General features: G+C 41.2%; 1 long non-coding RNA gene across 1 annotated transcript; it reads right to left on the bottom strand.

The window, feature by feature from the left end:
* Positions 1-10,327: 10,327 nt before the first annotated feature.
* Positions 10,328-21,076, bottom strand: LOC138241806 (uncharacterized). The gene is made up of 3 exons (XR_011191071.1): positions 20,952-21,076; positions 19,373-19,502; positions 10,328-13,335 (listed from the first exon to the last, which is right to left on the bottom strand). It is a non-coding gene; the product is annotated as an uncharacterized lncRNA (long non-coding RNA).
* Between the last annotated feature and the right edge of the window lie 1,148 nt (positions 21,077-22,224).

The raw sequence follows: 22,224 nt of genomic DNA, 5'->3' as shown, positions 1-22,224 counted from the left end.
TTTCTGGAGTGAAGTTAGATTCCACTAAAATGAGAACATGATTGTCTGCATCTAAAGGCTTTTGGTTATGAAAGGAGGGGCAATGGACTGAAACATTACCACACAAAGTCAATGGGCGGATACCAGCTCTGCATTTCTATAGTCATTAAATTATTTTACTAAATTATCTAACCAGCCTATGTCTACAGACTCGTTTGTGCCCTGGAGGGATTATTCAATGCAATAAGAAAAGCTACTGAAATGACAGACAAAGATAAAGGAATGAATGGTTTAAGCGTAATATATTTTTCCCACAGATCAGTTAAACAGCCCTTAATACTCAGGAAGACACTGAGCAGCGCAAGGGAATAGACTAGAGCATAGCAGGCTGTGTGAGAATATACAGTATGCGGGATCCTTTGGAGAAATGGGTGGTGGGAATTTTAGTTCATTACAAAACTGGCAAATGACCAAGATAGTCCACCTCTGTGACCTTCCTAATGTCTGTGGAAAACCTCACATCAGAACTGCAAGAACTCTCTGGACACTTGCCAGACACTCTGTGGTCACTCTCTGGACACTCCCTGGACACTCTCAGTAGTCTCTGTGGTCACTCTCTGGACACACTCTGTACTCTCTGTGGTAACTCTCTGGACACTCCCTGGACACTCTCTGGACACTATGCGGTCACTCTCTGGTCACTCTGCAGTTACTCTCTGAATATTCTGCAGTCACTCTCCGGACAATCTTTGGACACTACCTGGAGAGTTCTTGGACACTCTACGGACTCTCTCCAGACACTCTGTGGTCACTCTTTGGACATTCTCCAGTGCCTTGTCACAGCACTGTTCCCCCTGCACGACAGGGCATTCAGCTCTGTGCCTGGTAAGCCCCCGTCCAGTTTGTCCTGTTAGTCTCATAGTGTCGAGTGCTTTCCAACTCTAGTCTCTAGCACTCTGTCTCTTCCGGGTCTAACCGAGCTCCCAGTTATGTATTTGAACCCTACTTTGAATTAAAAGAGAACTTGCACACTGTAAGTGTTTAATCTCCTTTTGTCTATTGCAGCGGAAAAGTAGATCCTGCAGCAGTCTGACTTGAATTGCTGGAAAACCTTGAGGATATTCCAGTTTAGCAATCACTTTGTTCAATTAAGATTTAAATTAGGCAACTCAAGCAGGTAGCTCTGTCAGGGCATGTACAGCCGAAACGCTGTGTTTCTTTCCTTCTCTCCTTCTCTTTTCAGCATGGAATAAACCTATAGTTGTTCCTAAATTAGGTAACTGAGAGTTCAGGTAGAATGAAAATTGACAGGTTTTGGGATTCCCAAGGACAGCAGTCAGGACCTCTCTGAAATTCATTCTGGACTGAGGTATTCTGCATAATTCTATAATAATAATAACAACAACAACAACAATAATAATAACAATAATAATATATTATTAGAACATCACAGTATTAAAACAAATATATTTTTTACAATGTAAATGTTAAATTTTACATTGATACATTGTAAAATTACAATGATACAACACATAACGACAATAGGACCATTATTGTTGCTCTCCAATTCTGTGCCACACGATGGCAGTGCAACCCTATTGTGTGGATTCTTTTCCGTCACCACAGCAGTGTGTATGCCTAAGGGTATGTAAAATATAGCACAGTTAATTGCAGTAATAACTTATGCATAAAATATTAAATAAAATAATAAAATAAACTACCTAGATTGTTTATATAATAAATATTAAATGTAAAAATATTACAAGGATGAAAGAACCCATAGCGATGATGTTTCCAAAATGAAAATGCGAGGGATAAATAACTTTCTCAGAGTGATCAAAGTTCTTTAAAAAAAATTAAAAGACATCCAATTCAGATCCTACGTGCTGTGCTTGATAACTGCACTTTGAGACTCCTATTTTCTCGCGGTTGAGTCTCATGTAAAGAGAGTCAATCGTGCACCACAGTAGCTTTAAAATTGCTGACATCATCGAGAGAACAGGTCTTGATTGGCTTTCCTGCTCTTCTTCGTCACGGAGCTCCATCCCCTTCTGCGATTTTTCTGCTTCACGATGAGTTCAGGTACGTTTTCTGTATTGCGGTAAGCCAAACAGTCACATGTTCTTGATGATTGTTCTTAAAAGTCCTAAAACTAAAACTATAGGGTTGCAATCGTGTTCTTGCTTTTTGAACACGATTGGTAAGATGTCACCAGTCAATTGCAATGAACTGAAGCAGCGTACTAACTGGAGTTTAAGCCGTGGTTATCACACAGCATTGTGCTAAATTAGTGCGCTAATTTAAGATTAATGGCGACGAATTTGGCTGCCGAAATTAGTCTGCAGCTTTGTACTAAGGAACAAGTAATAGGTTTATTCCATGCTGAAAAAAAGAAGAGAGAAAACACAACGTTTCGGCCATGGAGCCTTCTTCGGGGGCTCACACCTGATGAAGGCTCCACGGCCGAAACGTTGTGTTTTCTCTCTTCTTTTTTTCAGCATGGAATAAACCTATTACTTGTTCCTTTGCAGCCTACGCATGCTGACGCAGCTACCCACCTGAACTAGCTTTGTGCTGAGCCTGTTCACAATGGCAACAAACACAAAGTAACACCTGCTGCCCTCTAGGTGTTACTGAAATAGGGGACTAACCTTAACCACCTCTTCGTAAGGTTAAAGCAACTTAACGTATTGAGTGAACATTGGATCAGCAACGTTCTAATACTTTGAAATAATATAGTCACTAGGTTATGCATCTGTTGCTTGAATGTTATTGTAATATTTAAGTAAAATTGCTTTCCTGAGACACCATCAATATTCATGATGAATTTAATTAATAAACATGTAAGTTGTTAGGAAGTTTAGTATCTTTGTCATTAGGTATATTACTAAAGGCTCCACATGCATTACTTGTATGTACTAGTGAATTTTCTGATATCATGGGGAAAGGAAGAACTGAAATTAAGGAAACGCAGATTTAAACGCAGTCTGAAATATATTTTCATTGTCGTTTACATCTGCGTGTTTTGAATATTTTTGTTGTGATGGGAATCTCCACAAAAATATTCTCTGGGGGGAAAGCAGGGATATTGGGGGTTTGGGCGTACAGAAAAGAAGTTGTATAAGCAAATGTAAAGGTACGTTAAAGAAAAAAAATTATCGTCATCTGTTCATCTTTGTAAAAATGATTATTTAAAACAGTTCTTCAGAACAGTGCCCCTTCTCTTATCTGTGGCTGTGATCCAATAATAAGGGTGTTAAAACTGTCGCAAAGTGCGGAATGTGCAGGAGGCACATCCAGTCGATAGCAGGGTTGTGTAGGACTGCACACACCACAGTGACTGCTCTTAATGGACAAATGCAAGCAAACCGCTGGTTTAAAATGGCCAAAGGCTCACAAGGCCAGAGAAACAGCAAGGAACTGAAATGATCTAAAACAAAATCTGTTACAGGAGTCTCCTAAGATTACCTTTTTGGAGCTGCAAATGTAATTGGGCTTTTTACTTGTACTGTAGATGAAATCCACTCCCCTGCACCGGCACTTTATATTAATGTCAATTCTGTTTAAAGAAATAAATATGCTAATGCTATTGGACATTAGCTGGTGCTTTTTGTTATGATTTGCTAACTCCAAGAATATGCAGTACAGGCCTTTGTCAGTCATTACTCATATGTCTATAGCTTACATATGTACTGTAATTCACTATTACTGGTGAAAAAATGGCAACAAAATAGCTGGGCTCTCACTATTCAGGAATTAAATGAGAAATGGTGATGTTGCAGGGTCAGCAGTAAGAATTCTTTGAGGCACCCCGATACCTGCTGTGAAGCTGCGAATGAAGGATCAATCACAGACATTGCCCTGGTCACTGGCGAAAATGGGGAACATTCCCAATCTTTCCGAACTGGAATGAGGTCAGAGCCGATGTGTTGGCAGCAGCCTAATTGAACACTAAGAAATGCAGATCAGAACAGCAGGAGGTGGTCTGCAGTATGTATACTAAACACAGGACTGCATTTGTCATTAACACTGTGGTCAAACGGACAGAAACCTACTTTATAATTATCTGTGAAAACAGGGGCGTAGTGTAGAGGCTCTAGTGTAAGACAGCTATGACACTGGATCTTCCCTAGCCCTCAACATTAGGCCCCTCACCAGCCACTGTAGATCATCGTGCGTGGAGTTTTCTGTATTGTAACTTAGCTCGGTGCTCTCCAAGCTTTCTTTTGGTTCTTGATTGAACAGAAAATGTGCCTATTGTGCTGTTTTAAAAGCAGGTTTGCCAGCTTGGGTCTTCCTCTCTCGCACAGGGTCATTTAAGTTTTTTTCTTTTACAGTGGTTGCATAAAAAGCCCTGTGTTATGCATTCTGTGTGAAGTTGTCAGTTCATGATCTAGTGCTTTGACGTTGCAGGAAATGAAACAAATATTAATTTTTTATGTCTTAAAGGTAATTTCAGATTCCTTTCTGGTGAAAGGAAATCTTAACATCTTTGGTGCTACTTCCGTGTAAGTTAGCATTAACCTCTGTGCTGTTCTAGCACTGCTTGTTCAAAGAGAATATTAGGCCTCAGCATCTTTCTGTACACACCTGGCGCTTGAGTATTGCAGCTGCTCCAAAATGCCAGCAGAGCTATTCAGATCATTCGCTTGGTTTCTTTGAATGGTTTGTTTCTGTCTGCCTGTGAACATACTGTCATGCAACTATGCTGTTCTGTGATGTAAACAAGTTCAGCTTCAAAGTTTATTTGCTGTTTGTGCCAAGTACAAATTCTCCCCTGTTCTCTCAGTGCACAGGTGAAGACAACAGTGAATAAAAACGGTAAGAGAGCAGTGCAAAAAGACAGTATCCTTCAGAATGCAGACGATACAACATTAATTTAGAAAAAATAACATCTACTCATCTGTTCCCTAACTGCTTCTTTCATTCTCTCATGAGTCAATCTTTATGCTGCTTCATGCATTGCAAGTTACAAACACAGTGTCTGCCAGGGCTCTTTGCATAAACCTGCCGTTGAGCACTGGGTGTGTAGTTTTCAACTCCCAGGTAGATGTTTCCTCATCTGTATTCATAAACTGATTTCTGTTTTGGTTCTGAATGATTTGTGGCATTTTGTGTTAATGTCCTGTTCTCAATTCATCCTCGGATCTCAAGCTTGATGCCAAAGACATTTCAGAGCAATGGGATGGACTGCCCAGCTCCCTTTGTCTTTGACCTTGTTTTAATTTTTCTGCACTCAATGTGTTTGTACAGGGCCGACATTCTCTGCCCTGCTTCTCACTGTTTTGTCTTCCGTCTTTTCATTCTCTCTGAGTTCTGAATCACTACCTCGGCTACCTTCACTACCTTCCCAGTTAAACCTACGGGACTGCGGCTGTTCACAGCCGTGGCCAGGAGCGATCAGGACTGACTCAGTATTTTGAGCCTAGTGTAAGGTTAAAACCCTCCCAAACCCTGTTATCTGTCCACTCCAGGGCAGAGTATTGTCCTTTTGGTGTGTGATTGACAAAACACAGGTCTGTTCAGGCTGTTTATGTTTAATGATTGGTATTGGGTTAGCTTGGCCCCTGTTCTGTAATGCTGGCTATGTCACTTGGCTAAGAAAATGGCACATGTCCAATTAATACTCCATTCTCCCAGTGCTTGCAAACCTATATAGTGTCGGATAACTTTCACCACCTGTCTTCTCCATAAGGGAGCATGAAAATAAACCCGAAATATTTCTTGATGCCAACTTTGCATATGAATGGTCAAGGAAATGCAATACCTTTCACCTAATATGCGGAGAAGAACTTGTCTGTCCTTCTCTCATCACCTCTAACCCATTTTTTGACTTGTCAGCTGGCGCTGGGCCTGGAAGGATTTTGTTCTTGACTGTTGGGACACTAACGCCACAGATAGGACCAGTACCTGATGTGCTGATCATTCTAAAACCTGGGAGGAGCTACTTAGGGTAATCAGATCTGTCTGGCGTGTCTTTGGGATGTGGGCGCAAACCATCGAAACCAATGAAAAAGTGAGAGAACCCAAGGCTAGAGTTCTACCCAGGGCCATTGAGCTGCGATACAAAAATCATTCAAGGCCGAGACCATTCTAGGAGCTCTCTGTTTCACAGGAATATCTGTCCCCTGTTTTCTGCATCTGAGTGACAAGTTTCTAGGTGCACAATAAGGAGGAAACAACAGAGGTCTGCAAGAGTAAAATTGTTATTTTTTGTAGTTTTGAGCTTTGTAAAAATGTAGACTCCTTTTGATGAAAGTCAAAACTGTAGCAGAAATGTTGGCCCTGCAAATGTCTTGTTTGTTACGTTTTGATTCTTTCATTATTCACCATCTCTTATATAAGGCAGAATTAAACCCACCCTCTACTGGAAACTCAATGCAAGACGGAGAACTACAATTTTCTGCTGTGTTTTTGATCTGAATAATGAATGAGGTAAGGTTTGCTGAAGGCTGTTGCCTCACAACTCTTGGAAGTTTGCATGTTCTTTCCATGTTTGAATTAGTTCTTTGGCTGGTTTTTGAAAGCTAGAAGTGGGAACCCATGTTCTTGGGATGGAGGAATATAGATATCATAGATTATTAATATAGATAAAGAATAGTTATATTAAGCTATCCCTTTTCTATGCTATATAAGGCGTTTACTTCTTCAAATGAGTAAATATTTTTGAAACAGAAAGTTATGCAACACAAAAGGTTGTGATTTCAGCTTTGAGACATTGATTTTATGCCAAATGGTGCAAACTTGATCCTCCAAGCTTGTTTGAAGTCTCCATGAGAAAATGTGTCATCTTCAAGACTGGCCCTGGAGCAAAGAAACAGGTGGGAATAGTGTTGGTAGTCATCATTTTTATTTTTTTATTAAATGCTTTGACACCTCCTTGAAAGGGCATTATCATTATCATGATCAAAATGCCTCCAGGACACTGCTGTCAGCGTTCCCAATCCAAAGGTGTCAAAGCTCCAGTAGTTGCTCAAACACATAGTGTAATGCCTTGACTACATGCTTTCTTGTTTGAGGCGAAATATTCCCCACTCCCCCTTCTTTTACTCATTTCTACAGAGCAGGGACAGTTAGGAACTCACTGTGTAAATTACTCTCTGGAATGTGGCCCGGTATGATGCTCCAGCCAGACCACATTCAAAGCCCAGATTAGCTCTGTACGCCTCTGGCAGTTACTGTTACCTGACTATTTATTCAGCTCCAGTTGATGGATCCTTTGACAGGCCTGTGATTTTAACTTGGCCCTTGAATGAAGACTAAAGTTCTCCAAGCAAATATTTAACCACAAGTTGTTCAAATTTCTGGAATCGCAAGACGTGCACTAGAAACGTACATGAGCTGCAGTCGTCCAACAGCTTCTCGATACCAAATAGTTCCTGCCTGTTTTGGAATTGGCAAACCAAAAACGAACAAAAAGGAAATGCTGTTTGCTGTGCTTCATGAGACCTTGCCAAACGTGCCATGTAAACACAGATGCTCTACCACATTACAGTGATCATCCTTGGAAAGAAGAAAATATTAATGTGATACAACACTGAGCACAAACTAGAGCAGGCACAAACACTGCAGTGTCTGGTAGATGATTTGCCTGCAAGCTAATATGTATACATATATGTATATAAGAGAGGTGGAAGTGATTGGCTGGTGAGAGCAGAGCAGCTGATATTGAAATGGAAAGATTTAGCAAATTCATTTACACATGTAGTATGTGTTAAGTCCTTAGAAAAGGTGGCATTTTTAAACATTTTATGAAATAATTAGATAAAGTTTTAATTGTTTTTTTCCCCAATGAAATCTAATTTCTGGCCATAGCCTCAACTATAGCCGTAACCTGAGGCTTAAAATATCATTAATATCATGGTAATGGAGGGTTTTTTGTTTTTTGTGCTGCAGATATTTTTGAAACCTTGGCCACAAGTGATAGCAGCTCCAGATGCATGAGAGATTGCTTGAGTACCTTAGCACAACATCATATTTATAACCAGTTCATTCACTTCCAGAGTCACCAAAGAGCCAACAGCTGAAAAGCTAGAAAAGAGCATCAAGTGTGAGCTCTGTTTCTTTTAAGATCATGTATCAACACTGCTTACCAGAATCAGGTGGGTGTTGGCCACATGGTAACACCAGCTGTGTGCCAGGAGCAGCTTGATTTCCATTTGAACGTGCCTCACGTACAGCATGTATGTTTTATTGTCACAGGCAGGATTAGCAGTCAGTTGTGAGCGTGGCGATACAGTAGGTCAGCAACACCACACAACACAAAGCAGGAAGAGACAACAAGGCAGCAGTAAGCTGTAGGTTATGTGTCACGTTCTGAAGCAGGTGCTTGTGCATATGTTGTGGTCTGTGTACGTCTGAAAATAACTACCAAACAACACATAAAGAGGGTTACTTAAGAGTTAGGTGAGATGAGTGTTTCTTAATAAAATAGTGGTACTAAGGGGACTAAATGTAATGTCTGCTTTTATTCAAAAAGGGACCTGGGTTGTCCAAAAACCTTTTAAAAACACGTTTGTTCCAAATCACAATTTACACTATGTGCATGAAGTCATGTCTTATATTGTACTATTATCTACCTAGGGGCATGCTAGTGTTTGCAAATCCTGGGTCATCTTAATATGCTGTGCAGGGGTGAGGTGGGTCACTGTGGCCTGTTAGGACTCTGTGATCTCGACACTTTCTGTCACTTCCTGATGCTGGCTGGCGGCTGGCGTTCTTGTCTGCTGGTGAGCACTGTGCGTGCTTCTGCAGGCTCTGCGGCTTGCCTGTCGACAAGTCAGTCGCTGTAGAAGGGGAAGCGTGGAGAATTGACCTCTATCGGTGTGGTCCGCAGAGCGCCGTGGGGTTTTGTTGCCCCGCTGCGTGAGTAGCTGGCGTGACTCTGGCTTCTGTTCGCGTGTCTTGCCAGCGGCGCTGTGCACGACAGGTCTGCTCTTAACAAACACTACAACGGAGCGGGTTTCTGGCAGGCCCCGCCCTGACAGGAAAACGCAACGGTTGTGTTTCTGTTAATTAAAAAAAAAGTTACCAGGCTGCGTCAGCAGCTTTTATGCAGCTGTCAAACTCCGAATTCAATCTGCTGGATATCACTGCGGTTATAATAATAATTATGGAATATGCACCTATGTAATCAGATAGAATGAAAAATCACACTGAGTGATATGAATCTTTCAGTGATAGTAAATGTTTATTAAAGTCACTTTAAGAATTGCACAAATTTTAATAAATTTTAAAAACAGCAATATTCTTTTTTCTTGTAATACCCTGGGGGGGAATGCCCTTAATTTGGAGATCTTTAATAGAAACAAATATGAATCCCTTAAGAGTCACAGTGCCAAAGCAAAATATCATTAGGGACATAAAAAAAGATTTAAACTGACCTTCACCTTGATATCAGAGAATAAAATAAACTGCTGTTGAAAATGGGAATGGAAAAGGAAAATTATCCTGAAGAGAGAGGAAACGCACATCGTTGTACCTACTAGAGCACATTTTTAAGTATGACATTTAAGAACATCATCTGTGGCCTTTGGTTGCATAAAGGTGTACAATATTTGGAATTAAAATACCATTTTGTATTTGTATATTTGTATTTTGTATTTGTATCCCTTAACTAAGTTGTTAAGCTGTTTTGTGAAATTCCCACAAACAAGCAGAGCATAAGTGTCAAACAGGAAATGTAACTTCATGCCTCCCTGGCATCATAATTAAGGGCGAATCATGGAGGAGTGTAATCTAAGGCACTTTCTGCTGCTGTTCACTGGAAACAATCTACACCATTCTATTGCAGGATCCAAGACTTACACTCATCTCAACCAGATTTCTACTTTAATCTTTGTGAAACATAAATATAAACAGTGCGCAGCACAGAAGCACTGTGATTTGTGATTAGTGATTTATTCATGTTTGAAGTCAAGGTTTAAGAGTCATTCTGTTTGACCAATGTCAATCCAGAATTCAGGCTGTTATTGATCCTTCATACCAATTCTCTCCTTGCAGGCTCCTCAGGCAACTGGAGCTCCTTAGTAGGCACACATCTGTGAAAGGTGGGGACTTTGAAATTTTAAATTATCCATCTAGTTCATTCATTACAAGATTAATGTAAAAACAGAACCTTGTGCTCCCCCTGGACCAGCAGAGGTAATGATACAAGAAAACATGCCAATATCCTCTTCTTGACTAAAAGACCACACCTCATCAGAGTTAAAAAAGATGATTTGAATGTTTTTCATGTCTGAATTTGCTGGGACTATAGACCTGGCCTTTTGATTAAGACTCCTTTTTCAGCATGAAAGCAAGTGGATATGTATAGTGAAGAGCAAAAAAAAACCACCACTGCAATCTGTGAAGTTAAATACATTTATTGCACGTGTAGCAGCAATACAAGCACAACTCACCGTGTCAGTGATTTCACTAGGCTCAGACTCTAAAGTGACTGCAGTTTTCACAGCACAGCCACATAAACACAGCATCAGGAGAACACTCCAAAGAATATTCACAGTGTCGCATCCTACCCTGTAACATACAAACTTTGCAGTAAATTGAGTTCCCTCTTTTCTTGACTTTGGCTCAGCTGAACATGTAATAAAAATTATGACAGAAAAATTAAAAGCCTGAACATGGCAACTCCCCTCTGAACTTCTGCACATTTGTAATAAGGTACAATTGCTCATAAAGTACTCATGCTTACTTATGTTGCAAAATATTTTCGAAATACACACTTCAGCCTCTGTCTTCAATGGGTCTGGCTGTGGAAATCTTACTTTTGTTTTGTTTTTTTAGATTGGCACTTCCAGCATTCTGTTCAAAACAGTATCCTCCCCCAAAAAAACACCCTTTTCTGGTTCCATCTTTAATGGTTAATAATATAAAGGTTTGAGCGTGATGTACTTATCAAAATTCAGATTGACTGCATTGTACAGTATGTTGACTTTGATATTCAGCACCTTGGTAAGCTTCAATCTCATTATATTTGCTTGTTATTGTTAACAGTGAATCCCTTTTTTCTTTACTATTGAAAAATAAAATCCGCAATGATAAGTCAACAGCAGTTCGGTAGTGTCCTACTTTTGAGAACTGTTTTAATTTCCTTGTATCTATGGCTTTCTGGGTGGCTTATGTAACTTACCCACTAATACTGCTGCGGTCACATTCCCAGAGAGATTTGATTTGCCCAGTGATCTGTAACTAGGCGAGACAGACTGGGCGGCAGAGTACAGCACGTTTTTTCCCCGAATGAGGACTGCGCCTGTCACGGAGCATCACATCCGCAGACTGAAAACGTGCGCTCTCAGAGCTGGATAAAAACAAAGACATCTTCCAGGCCAGTCCTCCCCCCTCCCCTCTCTGGCCTCTGGCTCCAGACATGATCTGTGCTGAAAACACACAACCTCACGGGTTGCCTTCCTGTCACTTTCCCATCCTATCACCTCTTTCGCTGCTGGGTCTTCCTAAAATAACAGCCCAGAAACACACTGGGAATTTTCAAAACACAGAGAAGTAGGCCCTGACTATGCCAAAATACCAAAATGGAGCACAGCTAACGTGACAGCATTTTGTCTGTCAGTTCTTTATTTTTCACAGCTAAATGTCCGATATGCAATCTTTTCTCACTGATGAAATGGTCTGCTTCTGAATTCCTTAATTTGAAAAAAAAATCATCAAAATTTGAACCATCAAAATTACTATCCACATGTAATAGAGAGAGGATATTTAAAATGTTTCCATTTAGAATTGGATCACCTGTCTGTCTTCCTTTTACTTCCCATATTTGGTTCTTATTTCCTTTATCCATGGTAGTACAGAGCTAATACCAGCATTAGCCTTCAGATTTACCTTACCAATATGATCATAAAAAATGCTCTTGAAAACCACAGCATCCTTTACCAAACATATTCAGTTTTACCTGCTTTCATGTTTCTTTCTTCTAAGCAACCAGGTTCACATTTTGTTTGCACTCCCCACTTTGAATGGAGTTACGTCTGATTAAAACTACTAGGTCTCGCAAATTCCTGTTGTGTACCACAGCCTGGCCGTAATGGACAGGAACAGGCATAAGAGTCTGGCCTTCAGGACAGGAAGTGGTTCAATATCCGCAAGCTGAAATGGCACAGTGTTTTTGTGGCTGTGCATAGGCTTCCTAAAGTAATACAAGTATACCTCTAAAATTTTAGGAGGAATAAACCCTTTTCATAACATTTTGTAGGATTCTGATTCCAGAAATCTGCTCCAGACTACAATTTGACTTAAACAGTAGCCTCTCTCTTCCAGATCATACCTCCATCATTTTCACAGTGTTGTACATACTGCTTGCAAACTCTATTACTTGAACAAACATTGGTCACTATTGTTCTTAAAGTTCTAAGCAACTACTGTATCTATACATTTATACCACAACCTAAATCCCTGTTACAAAACCAAAGAGTCACAATGCACTGTGAAGTGTCACAGGTTTTTACACATCTACATTGTACATTATTGTACAAGATCTTTAATTTTACTCCACAATGCATTATAACAAAATATATTTTGACTGAATCCCTCTTGAACCCTAAAACATTACAAACAACTTTCAAAATTCTTAAATGTGTTGTAATAGTCTTGAAAAAATGCCTCCCAACAGTACTGTAGAATTGACTGCGCTGGAGTATTCACAGAGATAAACAGTTTCATCAATACACTGTTAAATCTCAAATATGAGGTTTCTATCCTGCTTTATAATAAAGAAATGACCTGATTTGAATTAGGAAATAAAAGCCAATTGAAAAAAAAACACCACATGGAGATGATATGTTTCTTTTGTGTGGTTGTAGGCCTGGTTTTCAGTTTGAAAGTGCTTAGATGTTTAGATGCATGATCACTTAATGACTTACTGGCCAAAGTAACTCAGATGCAGATTGCACTGCCGCAGCCTGTATGTTAAACTTGTATATCTATTCCACTTTCACATCTGGATCTGCAACACTGACAATTTTAACACAGCTTGGCAAAGACTGAAAATCAGGCCGTCATACTAAAATGCTGGGATTACAAACCTAGATTTGGGAATACAACAGAGCCCAGATCAGGGGATTTGGAACTCTGCCCCGTCCTGACAGCAGATCTGTGCCGTACTGCCCTGTGTGACCCATTTTGCAGCACATGTGTGGATGTGGCATCTCCCCGTCTGTGTTCTTCCTGCGTCAGCTCCTCCAGCTCCTGGTCCCCTCAGTCTCCCGGCTCCGTGGCGACCACCTCCGTCATCCTGCGGGTGCTGTAGTAGGACAGCCCCAGCCCCATTATGGCTAACATCATGGCTATCTGGTTGACCATGCGGTCCTTCGGCTGCATTTGGACTTCTCCAGCAACCTGTCTCTGGAACCACGCAAGAGAGAGAGCAGTGGAGTCAGGCAGACGTCCGGCCTTTCCCCTTTGTTCTCCCATAGACCCGACATTGTACAGCTGATGACATCATTCAGCCTTTGGCCATGGCAGCTGAGACAACTTATTTAGATTTACTATCTGCACACATTTTGGTTTTACCCCCCCACAATTCACACCAGCTACTTTTCATTTTCTGCAGCCTTGCACGAGTAAGGATTGGTCTGTTTCAAATCAAACAGCAGGAGTTTTCAGGCTTCCAGAGCCATTTCTGATGCAGTTTTCTGTACTGATCCCTAAAGCGTGCCTCGCCAACTGTGCATGCAACCAGCATGAACCAGTGCATTTAAAAAAGTATCAAAGAGGACCGTGTTATAGTGCTGTGTTCGGGGACGACGTGATAATATTAACCCTGGGATCAGAGTGAGAAATAATCAATTGCCAGTTCTTCATGTGCTCATTCCAATCTTTAGAAGCACAATGGAAGTGTACCGTATATCCCATTCACCAGAAAAATGAAATGGAAAAACTTGTTTTTTTGTGCAAAGAGTGAAATGGCCTGCCAGTGCCTATCCAGCAGCACACACACATTCTAAAATACCCATCATACAGTAGGTATTCGGACAGTAAATAATACCACTTTTTGTGTTCAATCCCTCCAATTCAGGTGAACACAGGTATTGAGACAATTGGCTGCCAGGTATTTGTTATTGCTTAAGTGTTTCCTGTTGCAATGATTAATGCAATGTTGCAATGCACAAATAAAAGAGCTGTAAATGAGCAGTGTTGGATTTAGCTTTTGCTCTACCCTTTGGTGTTTGCCTATAGAGTTAGTAAACCTAAACCGACATGAACACTAGACATTCTGTTCTTTTGCCTCATGATAATCTTTTCATCTTAAATCTGAATTGCTTGAGTATACAGCAAAAGCCATTTTGACTTCACTGTCCCAATACGTATGGAGGGCACTGAAGATGGCCCCTCTGGCCATTTTAAGATCTATCCAACGAAATTGCTAATTTATTGCATCTCTTTCAGAAAGCCTGTTGCCATTTACGTAGTGAAACGGGAACAAGACTGTCAGGGAACATGTCAGAGGAGTGAGGATCATTTGATATTTGCTATTTTAAGATACCTACTTGAAAAATCTATCAAATATCATCCGTAAACTAGCTTCACACATCCCCTCCAGTCCTCAGTACTTGTACTTTCACATCTTTCCTTTCATTGACAGATTTCTGTCTTCCACACTGCCCCTGAAATTCATCTCCCACATTTCCATGTTTAGTCTCCATCTCGACTCTTGCTCACTGTCGTGTTCGTCTTCTTTGTCTTCCTTACTCTCCCCCTTTTATCTCTTATTCCTGCTCTCAGTTGCCCACAAACCTGAGAAAGTCCCCCAGCAGAATCGTTTTTTCCTTCTCTTTTTAAATTTTCAGTTAGGAAGTTATGTCTTCTAGTTCATAAACAAAAAAAAAACAGCCTGGTGCAAAATGGAAACGCGGTCAATTAAAAGATTGCACGGTTGCGGGCATGCATTAAATGAATCATCACCCAAGGCATATAGACACACGCAAGCAGCAAAAAAAAAGTCACGAGTTCTGACTGTTTTGTTTCCTTTCTGACAAGACCCAGTTAACTGCTGCATCAAATATTCAAGAGGAAATTAGGGATTTTGATGGGCTCAGTGCACGCAAGCATGTGAACTCTCTCCGTGCTTAAAAGGTGCTGCTTGCCTCTGAAAGAAAAAAAACAGAAGATGGGAAACTCAAAATGAGAGACCTCCTTCGCTGAACTGCAATTCACAGCTCCCCAACATCTGTTTGATTGGATGCAGCCGAGTAGTGACTTCAAAGCTGGATCCTTGGCAGAGGCCTGAGACAAATGCCATCAGCTCCCATTACAGCAGGTACAGGGTGCATGGCATTTGTTTACTGGGAAAAAGAGCTCTGGACACAGAGACAAATAAAAGTACTGCTCTAAAAGACGGGAGCCAGGGAAGACGCTCACACTTGACCACTTTTGATTGGGTGCCATGACACGGTAGTACACAAATTGGGCATTTTAGAGTCTATATGGACATTCTTCATAGCTTTCTATCCATCCATTTTCTAATTCTTCTTCCAATTCAGTTGTGAGGTAGCTGGAGCCTATCCCACCAAACAACAGGCTCAAGGCAAGATACACCCTGGACAGGACACCACTTTAAATTAGAGTAGTCTTGCTGTTTCAAGAAACTGAGAAATAAATACTTGGCAATTTCCCTTTATACTGTGACGTCCAGATATACTCCCACCACTGATGAAACGGAGCATTTTAACTATTGGAAAGGTGTTACCTAGATATAAGAGTTTTTGAAAGTTCTGGGATATCCCTGTATATCTGTGTGAAGCACAGGTCATCAGGTTGTCGGTGAGGAAGCACAGAGCTCATCTCTTAGTGGGATAACAGTGGAATGTGTCCGTGTCAGTACAATAAGATTCCTTTCTTGCTTATTTTTATTCTTGCTTTATGAAAAAGGACAGTGTATAGAGTACAGAACAAGGAGGAAGATCAAACATTCGTTCAGACTGTGGGTTGTAACTGTTTCATTTAAAAAGCTTTTTCTGGATCAAAGCTCCCACTAGCTACGCTAATAAGAACTGAGAGATATGAATTAAATTCAGCAGCAGTTATATAACCAAGCTCATCGTGGCTAAAAAGGGACATGATTAAAAATATACTGTACATTTCTGCTCAGTCTTTGAGGATGAATGGAGATTATATTAACTGCTCAGAGATGTGATATAATTAGAAGCTGTACTGCACACAAAACAGAAAACCAGGTCAGTTGTCTTCAGCCATTAAATACACATACTGTACAAACTGTAGTTTTCTAGAGGTGTTTTAAACTGTTACCCCCCCATACCCCACACTTCAATACATGCATAGTCCCTTCTCAAACAGAAAACCCTAAAACACATGTGGGGCCCACAAAACTCTTTTCAGACGCTTTTATCCAAAGTCACTCGAGTAAACTGTTGCACTAACAACAGATCTGGAGTTACTGATTACCTGATATCATGCGTATGTCTCCCCTTTTTGCAAATTTTCTTATGTTCTTCTATTACTAATCCAGTAACAACTGGCCGAGCTGGATGAGCAGAAAGACCTGCTCTTCAGTTGCAGACCGGCTTTGTTCTTGTGAAGCTCAGAACACAAGAAGGTTCAGCAGTTAGTTCAAGAAGGCAAACATTAAAGACGGTGACATGAACCAGACTGTCATGGTAAAAAGCCCTTTTCTTTAACCACCCAGACACCATTTTTTATATTTTAAAACCTTTTCCGTGTTGCATAATCATAACTTGTCTGTCAATTATTCAGCATAACAAAGGCCTCCTAACGTCAAGCGAGTGTCAGCAAACATCCATCTATCCATTTTCTAACTGCTTTACCCTGTAACAGGTCATGGTGAAGCCAAAACCTATCCCAGCAAAACACAGGCACAAGGTAGGATTCACCCTGTACAAGACGCCAGTCCATCGCACAGCACACACACAAACACACACACTCACCCTGGGGCCAGTTTTTTTTTCCCCTCAGACCAATTAACCTACCACTATGTCTTTGGACTGTGGGGGGAAAAACCACATGAACATGAGGAGAACATGCAAACTCCACACACACAGCACCCCAGGAATTGAACCCAGGGCCCATGCGCTGCAAAGTAGCAATGCTAACCACTGTGGCACCCTGCAGTGGCACAGCTGTATCCCTCTGTTTGAAGGTTGTTGCCTTATCTACAAAATGCCTTGAAACTTTAGTTAAATTGGTACAGGACTGATTGGCCTAGATATTTCAGGGCAAAGGTTCTGCTCTGTAAATAAACACAAAAATCTTTATTATTCCTGCTTATCTAGTGATATGGTCTGCACACATCCCTTAGTGGAATCAATGGATGAATTGATCACCCTGTGGTTTAGCAGGAAAGCTAGGCTAATGTGATCCGATTTAATCATGTAGCATATTCCACCATTCGTGTGCCTTCCACATGGCTTCCACATGTCATAAAATCAAATAATAAAGCTACTAAAATATTAAACGTTGTAGCCAGTGCTTTTAATAAAAAATGGATTTCCTTAGCTTTCAGAGACCAGCCAATAAACCTTCCCGGATATTAAGATTTGTTGTTGTTTTCACTGTCTGATTGCTTTTTCACAGCGCGCCAAAGTTCTCTGACCTTAGAGCCACGGAGAGATTATTTTCTTTAATTTGTAGAATTATGTAAAATTAGAAAATAAAATTGTCATGTATGTTTTTCAATTTATAAAATTATTTTTGACCTTGAAAATGTTTTTTTTTTAAAAAGCTTTGGTTTGCTCTGCATATCCCTGGGGCCTGTCTGGTTGTCTCAGGTCTCTGAGCTACTTTATTAGAAGCACACGTATAACACAAAACCCAGAGAGGTGATCAGCAACCATCTTCTAGCTGGTCAATTATGCTAAACTCTTACATCAAATAATAAGCTGTAGGAAGAAAAAGAGAAGATGACATTCTAAGAATGCAATCGTCCTAGTTAGGGCTCTCTGAACTCTAGCCTTAAGTCATTTCGTAGGCATTTGGATGTGTTCTGAAAATTCTCCAGAAACAGTAAACACACTTTTAAAAGCTGAAGAGAATTTCATTGTTTAGATATTATATTAAAGAATTCCTGGCAAAACAACATGGGTTAATTATGATTGCTGTTCCCATTAACAGCAAGCAGATGGCATCTTTCTGATCCATCGGGCTTTTGTTTCATTTCCCCAGCGTGCTGCCAGTAACCCTGATTACTCATTCATTTATTCCTCATATGAAACACTTCAATCGACGGAGCCCCTCAACTCTGGACGCAGGAAACAAGACGCAGACACAACACTGGCCAATACTTTAACCACATCTCTGCCATCCGCTCTCCCTCTTCCTCTCTCTTGCTCTGTTTCTTGGATTTGTCTTGTTGCTACTGTACAACTCTGCATTATCCAACTGCTGTACGAGTCTTTTGTGCAGTACAACTGTTGTTTTCAATTGTAAGCTTGCACAATTAGGTGTCAGCTAATTTGTTCATAACGACAGCGGATCAGAAACACTGGCAGGTATGTTTTGGTGTGTTATGGGCCTGAAGTCCCAGCTCCAGTGCCACGTCCTCCCGCTTTTCAGCCCTGAGATGAAGACCCCCAGTCTGGTGGGACATTGTTTCTTGCATTTGATCAACTACCAAAGCACAACTTGCAGCAGCTGTAAGATTTGAAGTTAGACTGCCTGGACACAGGTGTCAGCCCAATAATAATAATAATAATAATAAAAAATAAAACATCTGATCAAGACGTGATCTTAAGATCCCTTTAACAACTGGTAAAGAAAAGACAAACTATTAAAATAGAGAACGTTTATCAATATTTCAATTTCATTTCATATTTTTCACCAGCCTGTTTTAGTTTGGGTTCCTTTTAATTACACAGTGAGTTATAGTTGTGTAGGGAATAACGCACTGACACCCCACCACTCTCCTTTCTAGACAAAGGGAATCGGGTTCCACACTTGGTAGAGGCCGCCTCGAACCCGGGCACTTGCTCAGCCTGGTGGGAATACACAAGGACTAACAGCCCATCCCGTGCAGGCACTGCGCAGTCCAGGAGAGGAAACCAGGCATTGCTGGCTGTCGGGGAGACAGCGTCCTGAGAACTGCCCAAGAAAAGTAGGACAGTGTATTTCCAATGAACTGAACAGTGAGCACTGGCTCATTTCCTTTCATTTTCAGTCTCTATGAAAGAGAACTGCCACTCCTTACAAGCAAACACATTGCACTTCATCCTTGTCTTTATTTGACCTGGGGCGCACGCCCCTGATCCCCTTAAGAGCAGGGATGCGATTATTTCAGCATTAAAGGAACCAGTACAGTGGGCACTCCTTGAATTCCTACGAAAGGGTTGGGATGTTCATGTCACATGGCACCATAACTAAGACCAGGAGCCCCGGCACGTCCCTTTGAATCTTCTACTCAAAGACAAACCTGCAAGAGGCGGAAGTATCCCGGCGTCAGTCTTCCCAGCCGGATGATCATGTCTGTGGGAATGTGCCGACTCAGAGAGCAGCGATCATCACTCGGCCAGCTCCCTCGTCCTCCCAACAAGGGACTCAGGCTATAGAGAAGTGTCGGATTCAAACAAAAAACAGCATTAGAGTTCCCGAGCTTCCAAAAATTCCACAATCCCCAGCCTGCCATGTTAGCCCTCCCCGACTCCAAAACTGATGCCAATATGAATATAGTTGTACAGTAACTTACTAAATGCATTCATATCTATCCCATCCTAAAACCCACCTGATGGAGAGATCAGCCCTTCTGATCTTATGAGCGATGGATTAAAAAATTATATCATTCCGTGTTAAACAAAGGGTTTGAAATTATTTGTGCACAGTTCAGTTTTTAACTTAGCAAACCTAGTACCTCTAAAACACCCAACTAGGTCTACAGAATAATTTCAAGCACAATGCCAGAATGAACCGGTAGAAATTCTGCCCTGGGCTACAACGAAAATTCTAACTTTGAACCGATAATAAGCACACTGAACTTTCCAGGCACATGCAACTGAGGAGGAAATTCTTTATTTGGCCCCGAGATTTTCAATTACATCTGTTTCTGTTCTGAACAACAACTCACTGCCTGGGTTTAACATTTCTGAGTTCTTCTGAGAAATGCCTTTTTGTGAGGCAAACTGTTCAAAAGTACGAAGTATTTTTGAGAGAGGGGAAACAAGTTTTCTGTTCTTTTCTCTAAAGAAGGAGGATTCTTTAAAACCACCTGGTATCCACTGACAGAAAGGGCTAGGTAAACAGTGGGGATGAAGATGACTGCACTAAAATGAAAATGGTCTGAGGAAGGAAGTATTTTGCGTGTAATGCAGATTGAGACAGGTTTCTAAAGAAAACAGAAAAGAAAATCTTAATATTATCAAGTTTGTCTATTCCCAATTGGAAAGCCACTAATATGCCGGTCAGACTCATGGAAAAGAGGAGCCCATCCTGGAAGCATAGAGCACAAAGCAGGACTACACCCTGAGCAGAACACCAGTCCATCGCAGGTCAGACCTTTCTAACAAAAAAAACTCAACAATGAGGCTTAATCTGCAATGCCAGTCATATCCAAAAGAACTTACAAGATCAGGGGCAAGTGGTCAAAAACAGAAAAACGCTTGATTTGTCGTCAGGAAGCCAGATCTGACAAGAATGCTAACACACACTGGCTGACTGATCCCCTGGGTACAAGCCCTGAGCACTCTCAAGAGCAAGCAACTTCACACTGCAGACCTCAGCCTTCCGAAACACACGAATGAGAGCCTAAAAGCGTTCAAAACAGCTGGTTCCCTCAGCCTTGGGCACAATGGGAAACGAAGAAGAAAGGAACCAGAAATCGGGCGACGATAACATCACCTCTTTCGTTCCCTTCCCCAGCCTTGTGGCACCCGTTTCCAAAAAGTCCCGAAAAAAATGTCACCCTGGACCTTTGCACGAGAACCCTGAGGAGGCTTTAAGAGAGGAAGCAATCAAAGCAAAGTTGTGGAGCCCCAGAGTCCAGCTAGCCAGATCCTCACCTCGTGCCCCGTCCAGGCTGAGAGACAGTGCTCCACGGACCGGGTACTGACCGCGCAAACTGCCTGCCGAGCTCCGCTCACTGTTCGGCTGGAGACTGACAGTGCCTCCCTTGCTCTCTGCTCTTATACAGCCCTGCCCCGTCCAACCAGAATGACGGGATCACGGACTCGCACACAGGAACAGCTGTCGGCGCACATCACTCTCACAGAGTGGCTCCCCCTACAACATGATAAAAGCCTCCTAAACCTGTCAGGAGCGATTTGTGCATCTACTCAATGGGGTAAAAAAAAAAAAAAGGGCTTGTGCTTAAATGCTGTTGTGCATGCCTCAAGCAACACGTGTGTCAATGTGTAGGGTTACATAAGACGGCCAACATGAAGTTCATAAAATAACAAGCAAACGACCACCACATTTTTTACAAAAACATTGCTTCCAAATTCCACATGCTTGTTACCTAGAGCACATGTGGCTTTATTAAAGGCTGAGTGGGGGGAGAGATTTTAAATTAACGATGCCAGGTTAATCAGTTTTTTGACTGTGGATTGGCATTCTTTCTAAAACACCAGAGCAGTTGTTGGTGCATTTAGCGTTATATTAGTTGGTATCACAGAAATAGTATTTCGTCTCTTCCGTAGTGCCTAGTCAACCCCCAGCAGCTTTCAGCCAAGCTGTCTGCTCTGGTACTAATTTAACACAATAAGCCGTCATAGCAAAATTCCCCACAATTAATGCAGTTACTATCGCAATACAAGAAGACTTTGATTTGTCTGATGCATGATGTCATAATTCCTAACTGAAAATGTGGCCTCTTTCCAATATTAAATCTAACTTTTTGGTGCAACTCCAACTCCAAAAACTACATGACTTTTTGGAGTTGAAAAAATTCAAGCTTTATGGTTCCCTTCTAAAAGCCTCATATCTACATTTAGCATTCACTTCAAATCAACACTGATATGTTAACAAAGACACAGTTGCCTAACATCTGAATTCTTTGCCGATTCACGTTTGCTTTGTGCTTATCTATGGACTTAAAAAGACACTTGAAAGTCAGAACAGTAGCTTCTTTCTGGCTACAGTACTTCTTTCCATGCAGTATTGGGAAATCTACACTATCCCCCAGATTCAGTTCACTCAAGAGCAATCTGAAAACATTCTGTTATATATATCCACACCCTCATTCTCAAAAGTGTGCTGTTGCTGAGAAGGACTCACAGTTCCACAGCTCCATGAATCTTCTTTATTTTCTGCCTCCAAGGATCCTATATATCGGTC

This window comes from Lepisosteus oculatus, chromosome 11, assembly GCF_040954835.1.
Source record: "Lepisosteus oculatus isolate fLepOcu1 chromosome 11, fLepOcu1.hap2, whole genome shotgun sequence".
NCBI lineage: Eukaryota > Metazoa > Chordata > Actinopteri > Semionotiformes > Lepisosteidae > Lepisosteus > Lepisosteus oculatus.
Note: the sequence above shows the minus strand (reverse complement) of the source record. Positions and strands in the feature narration are given on the sequence as shown.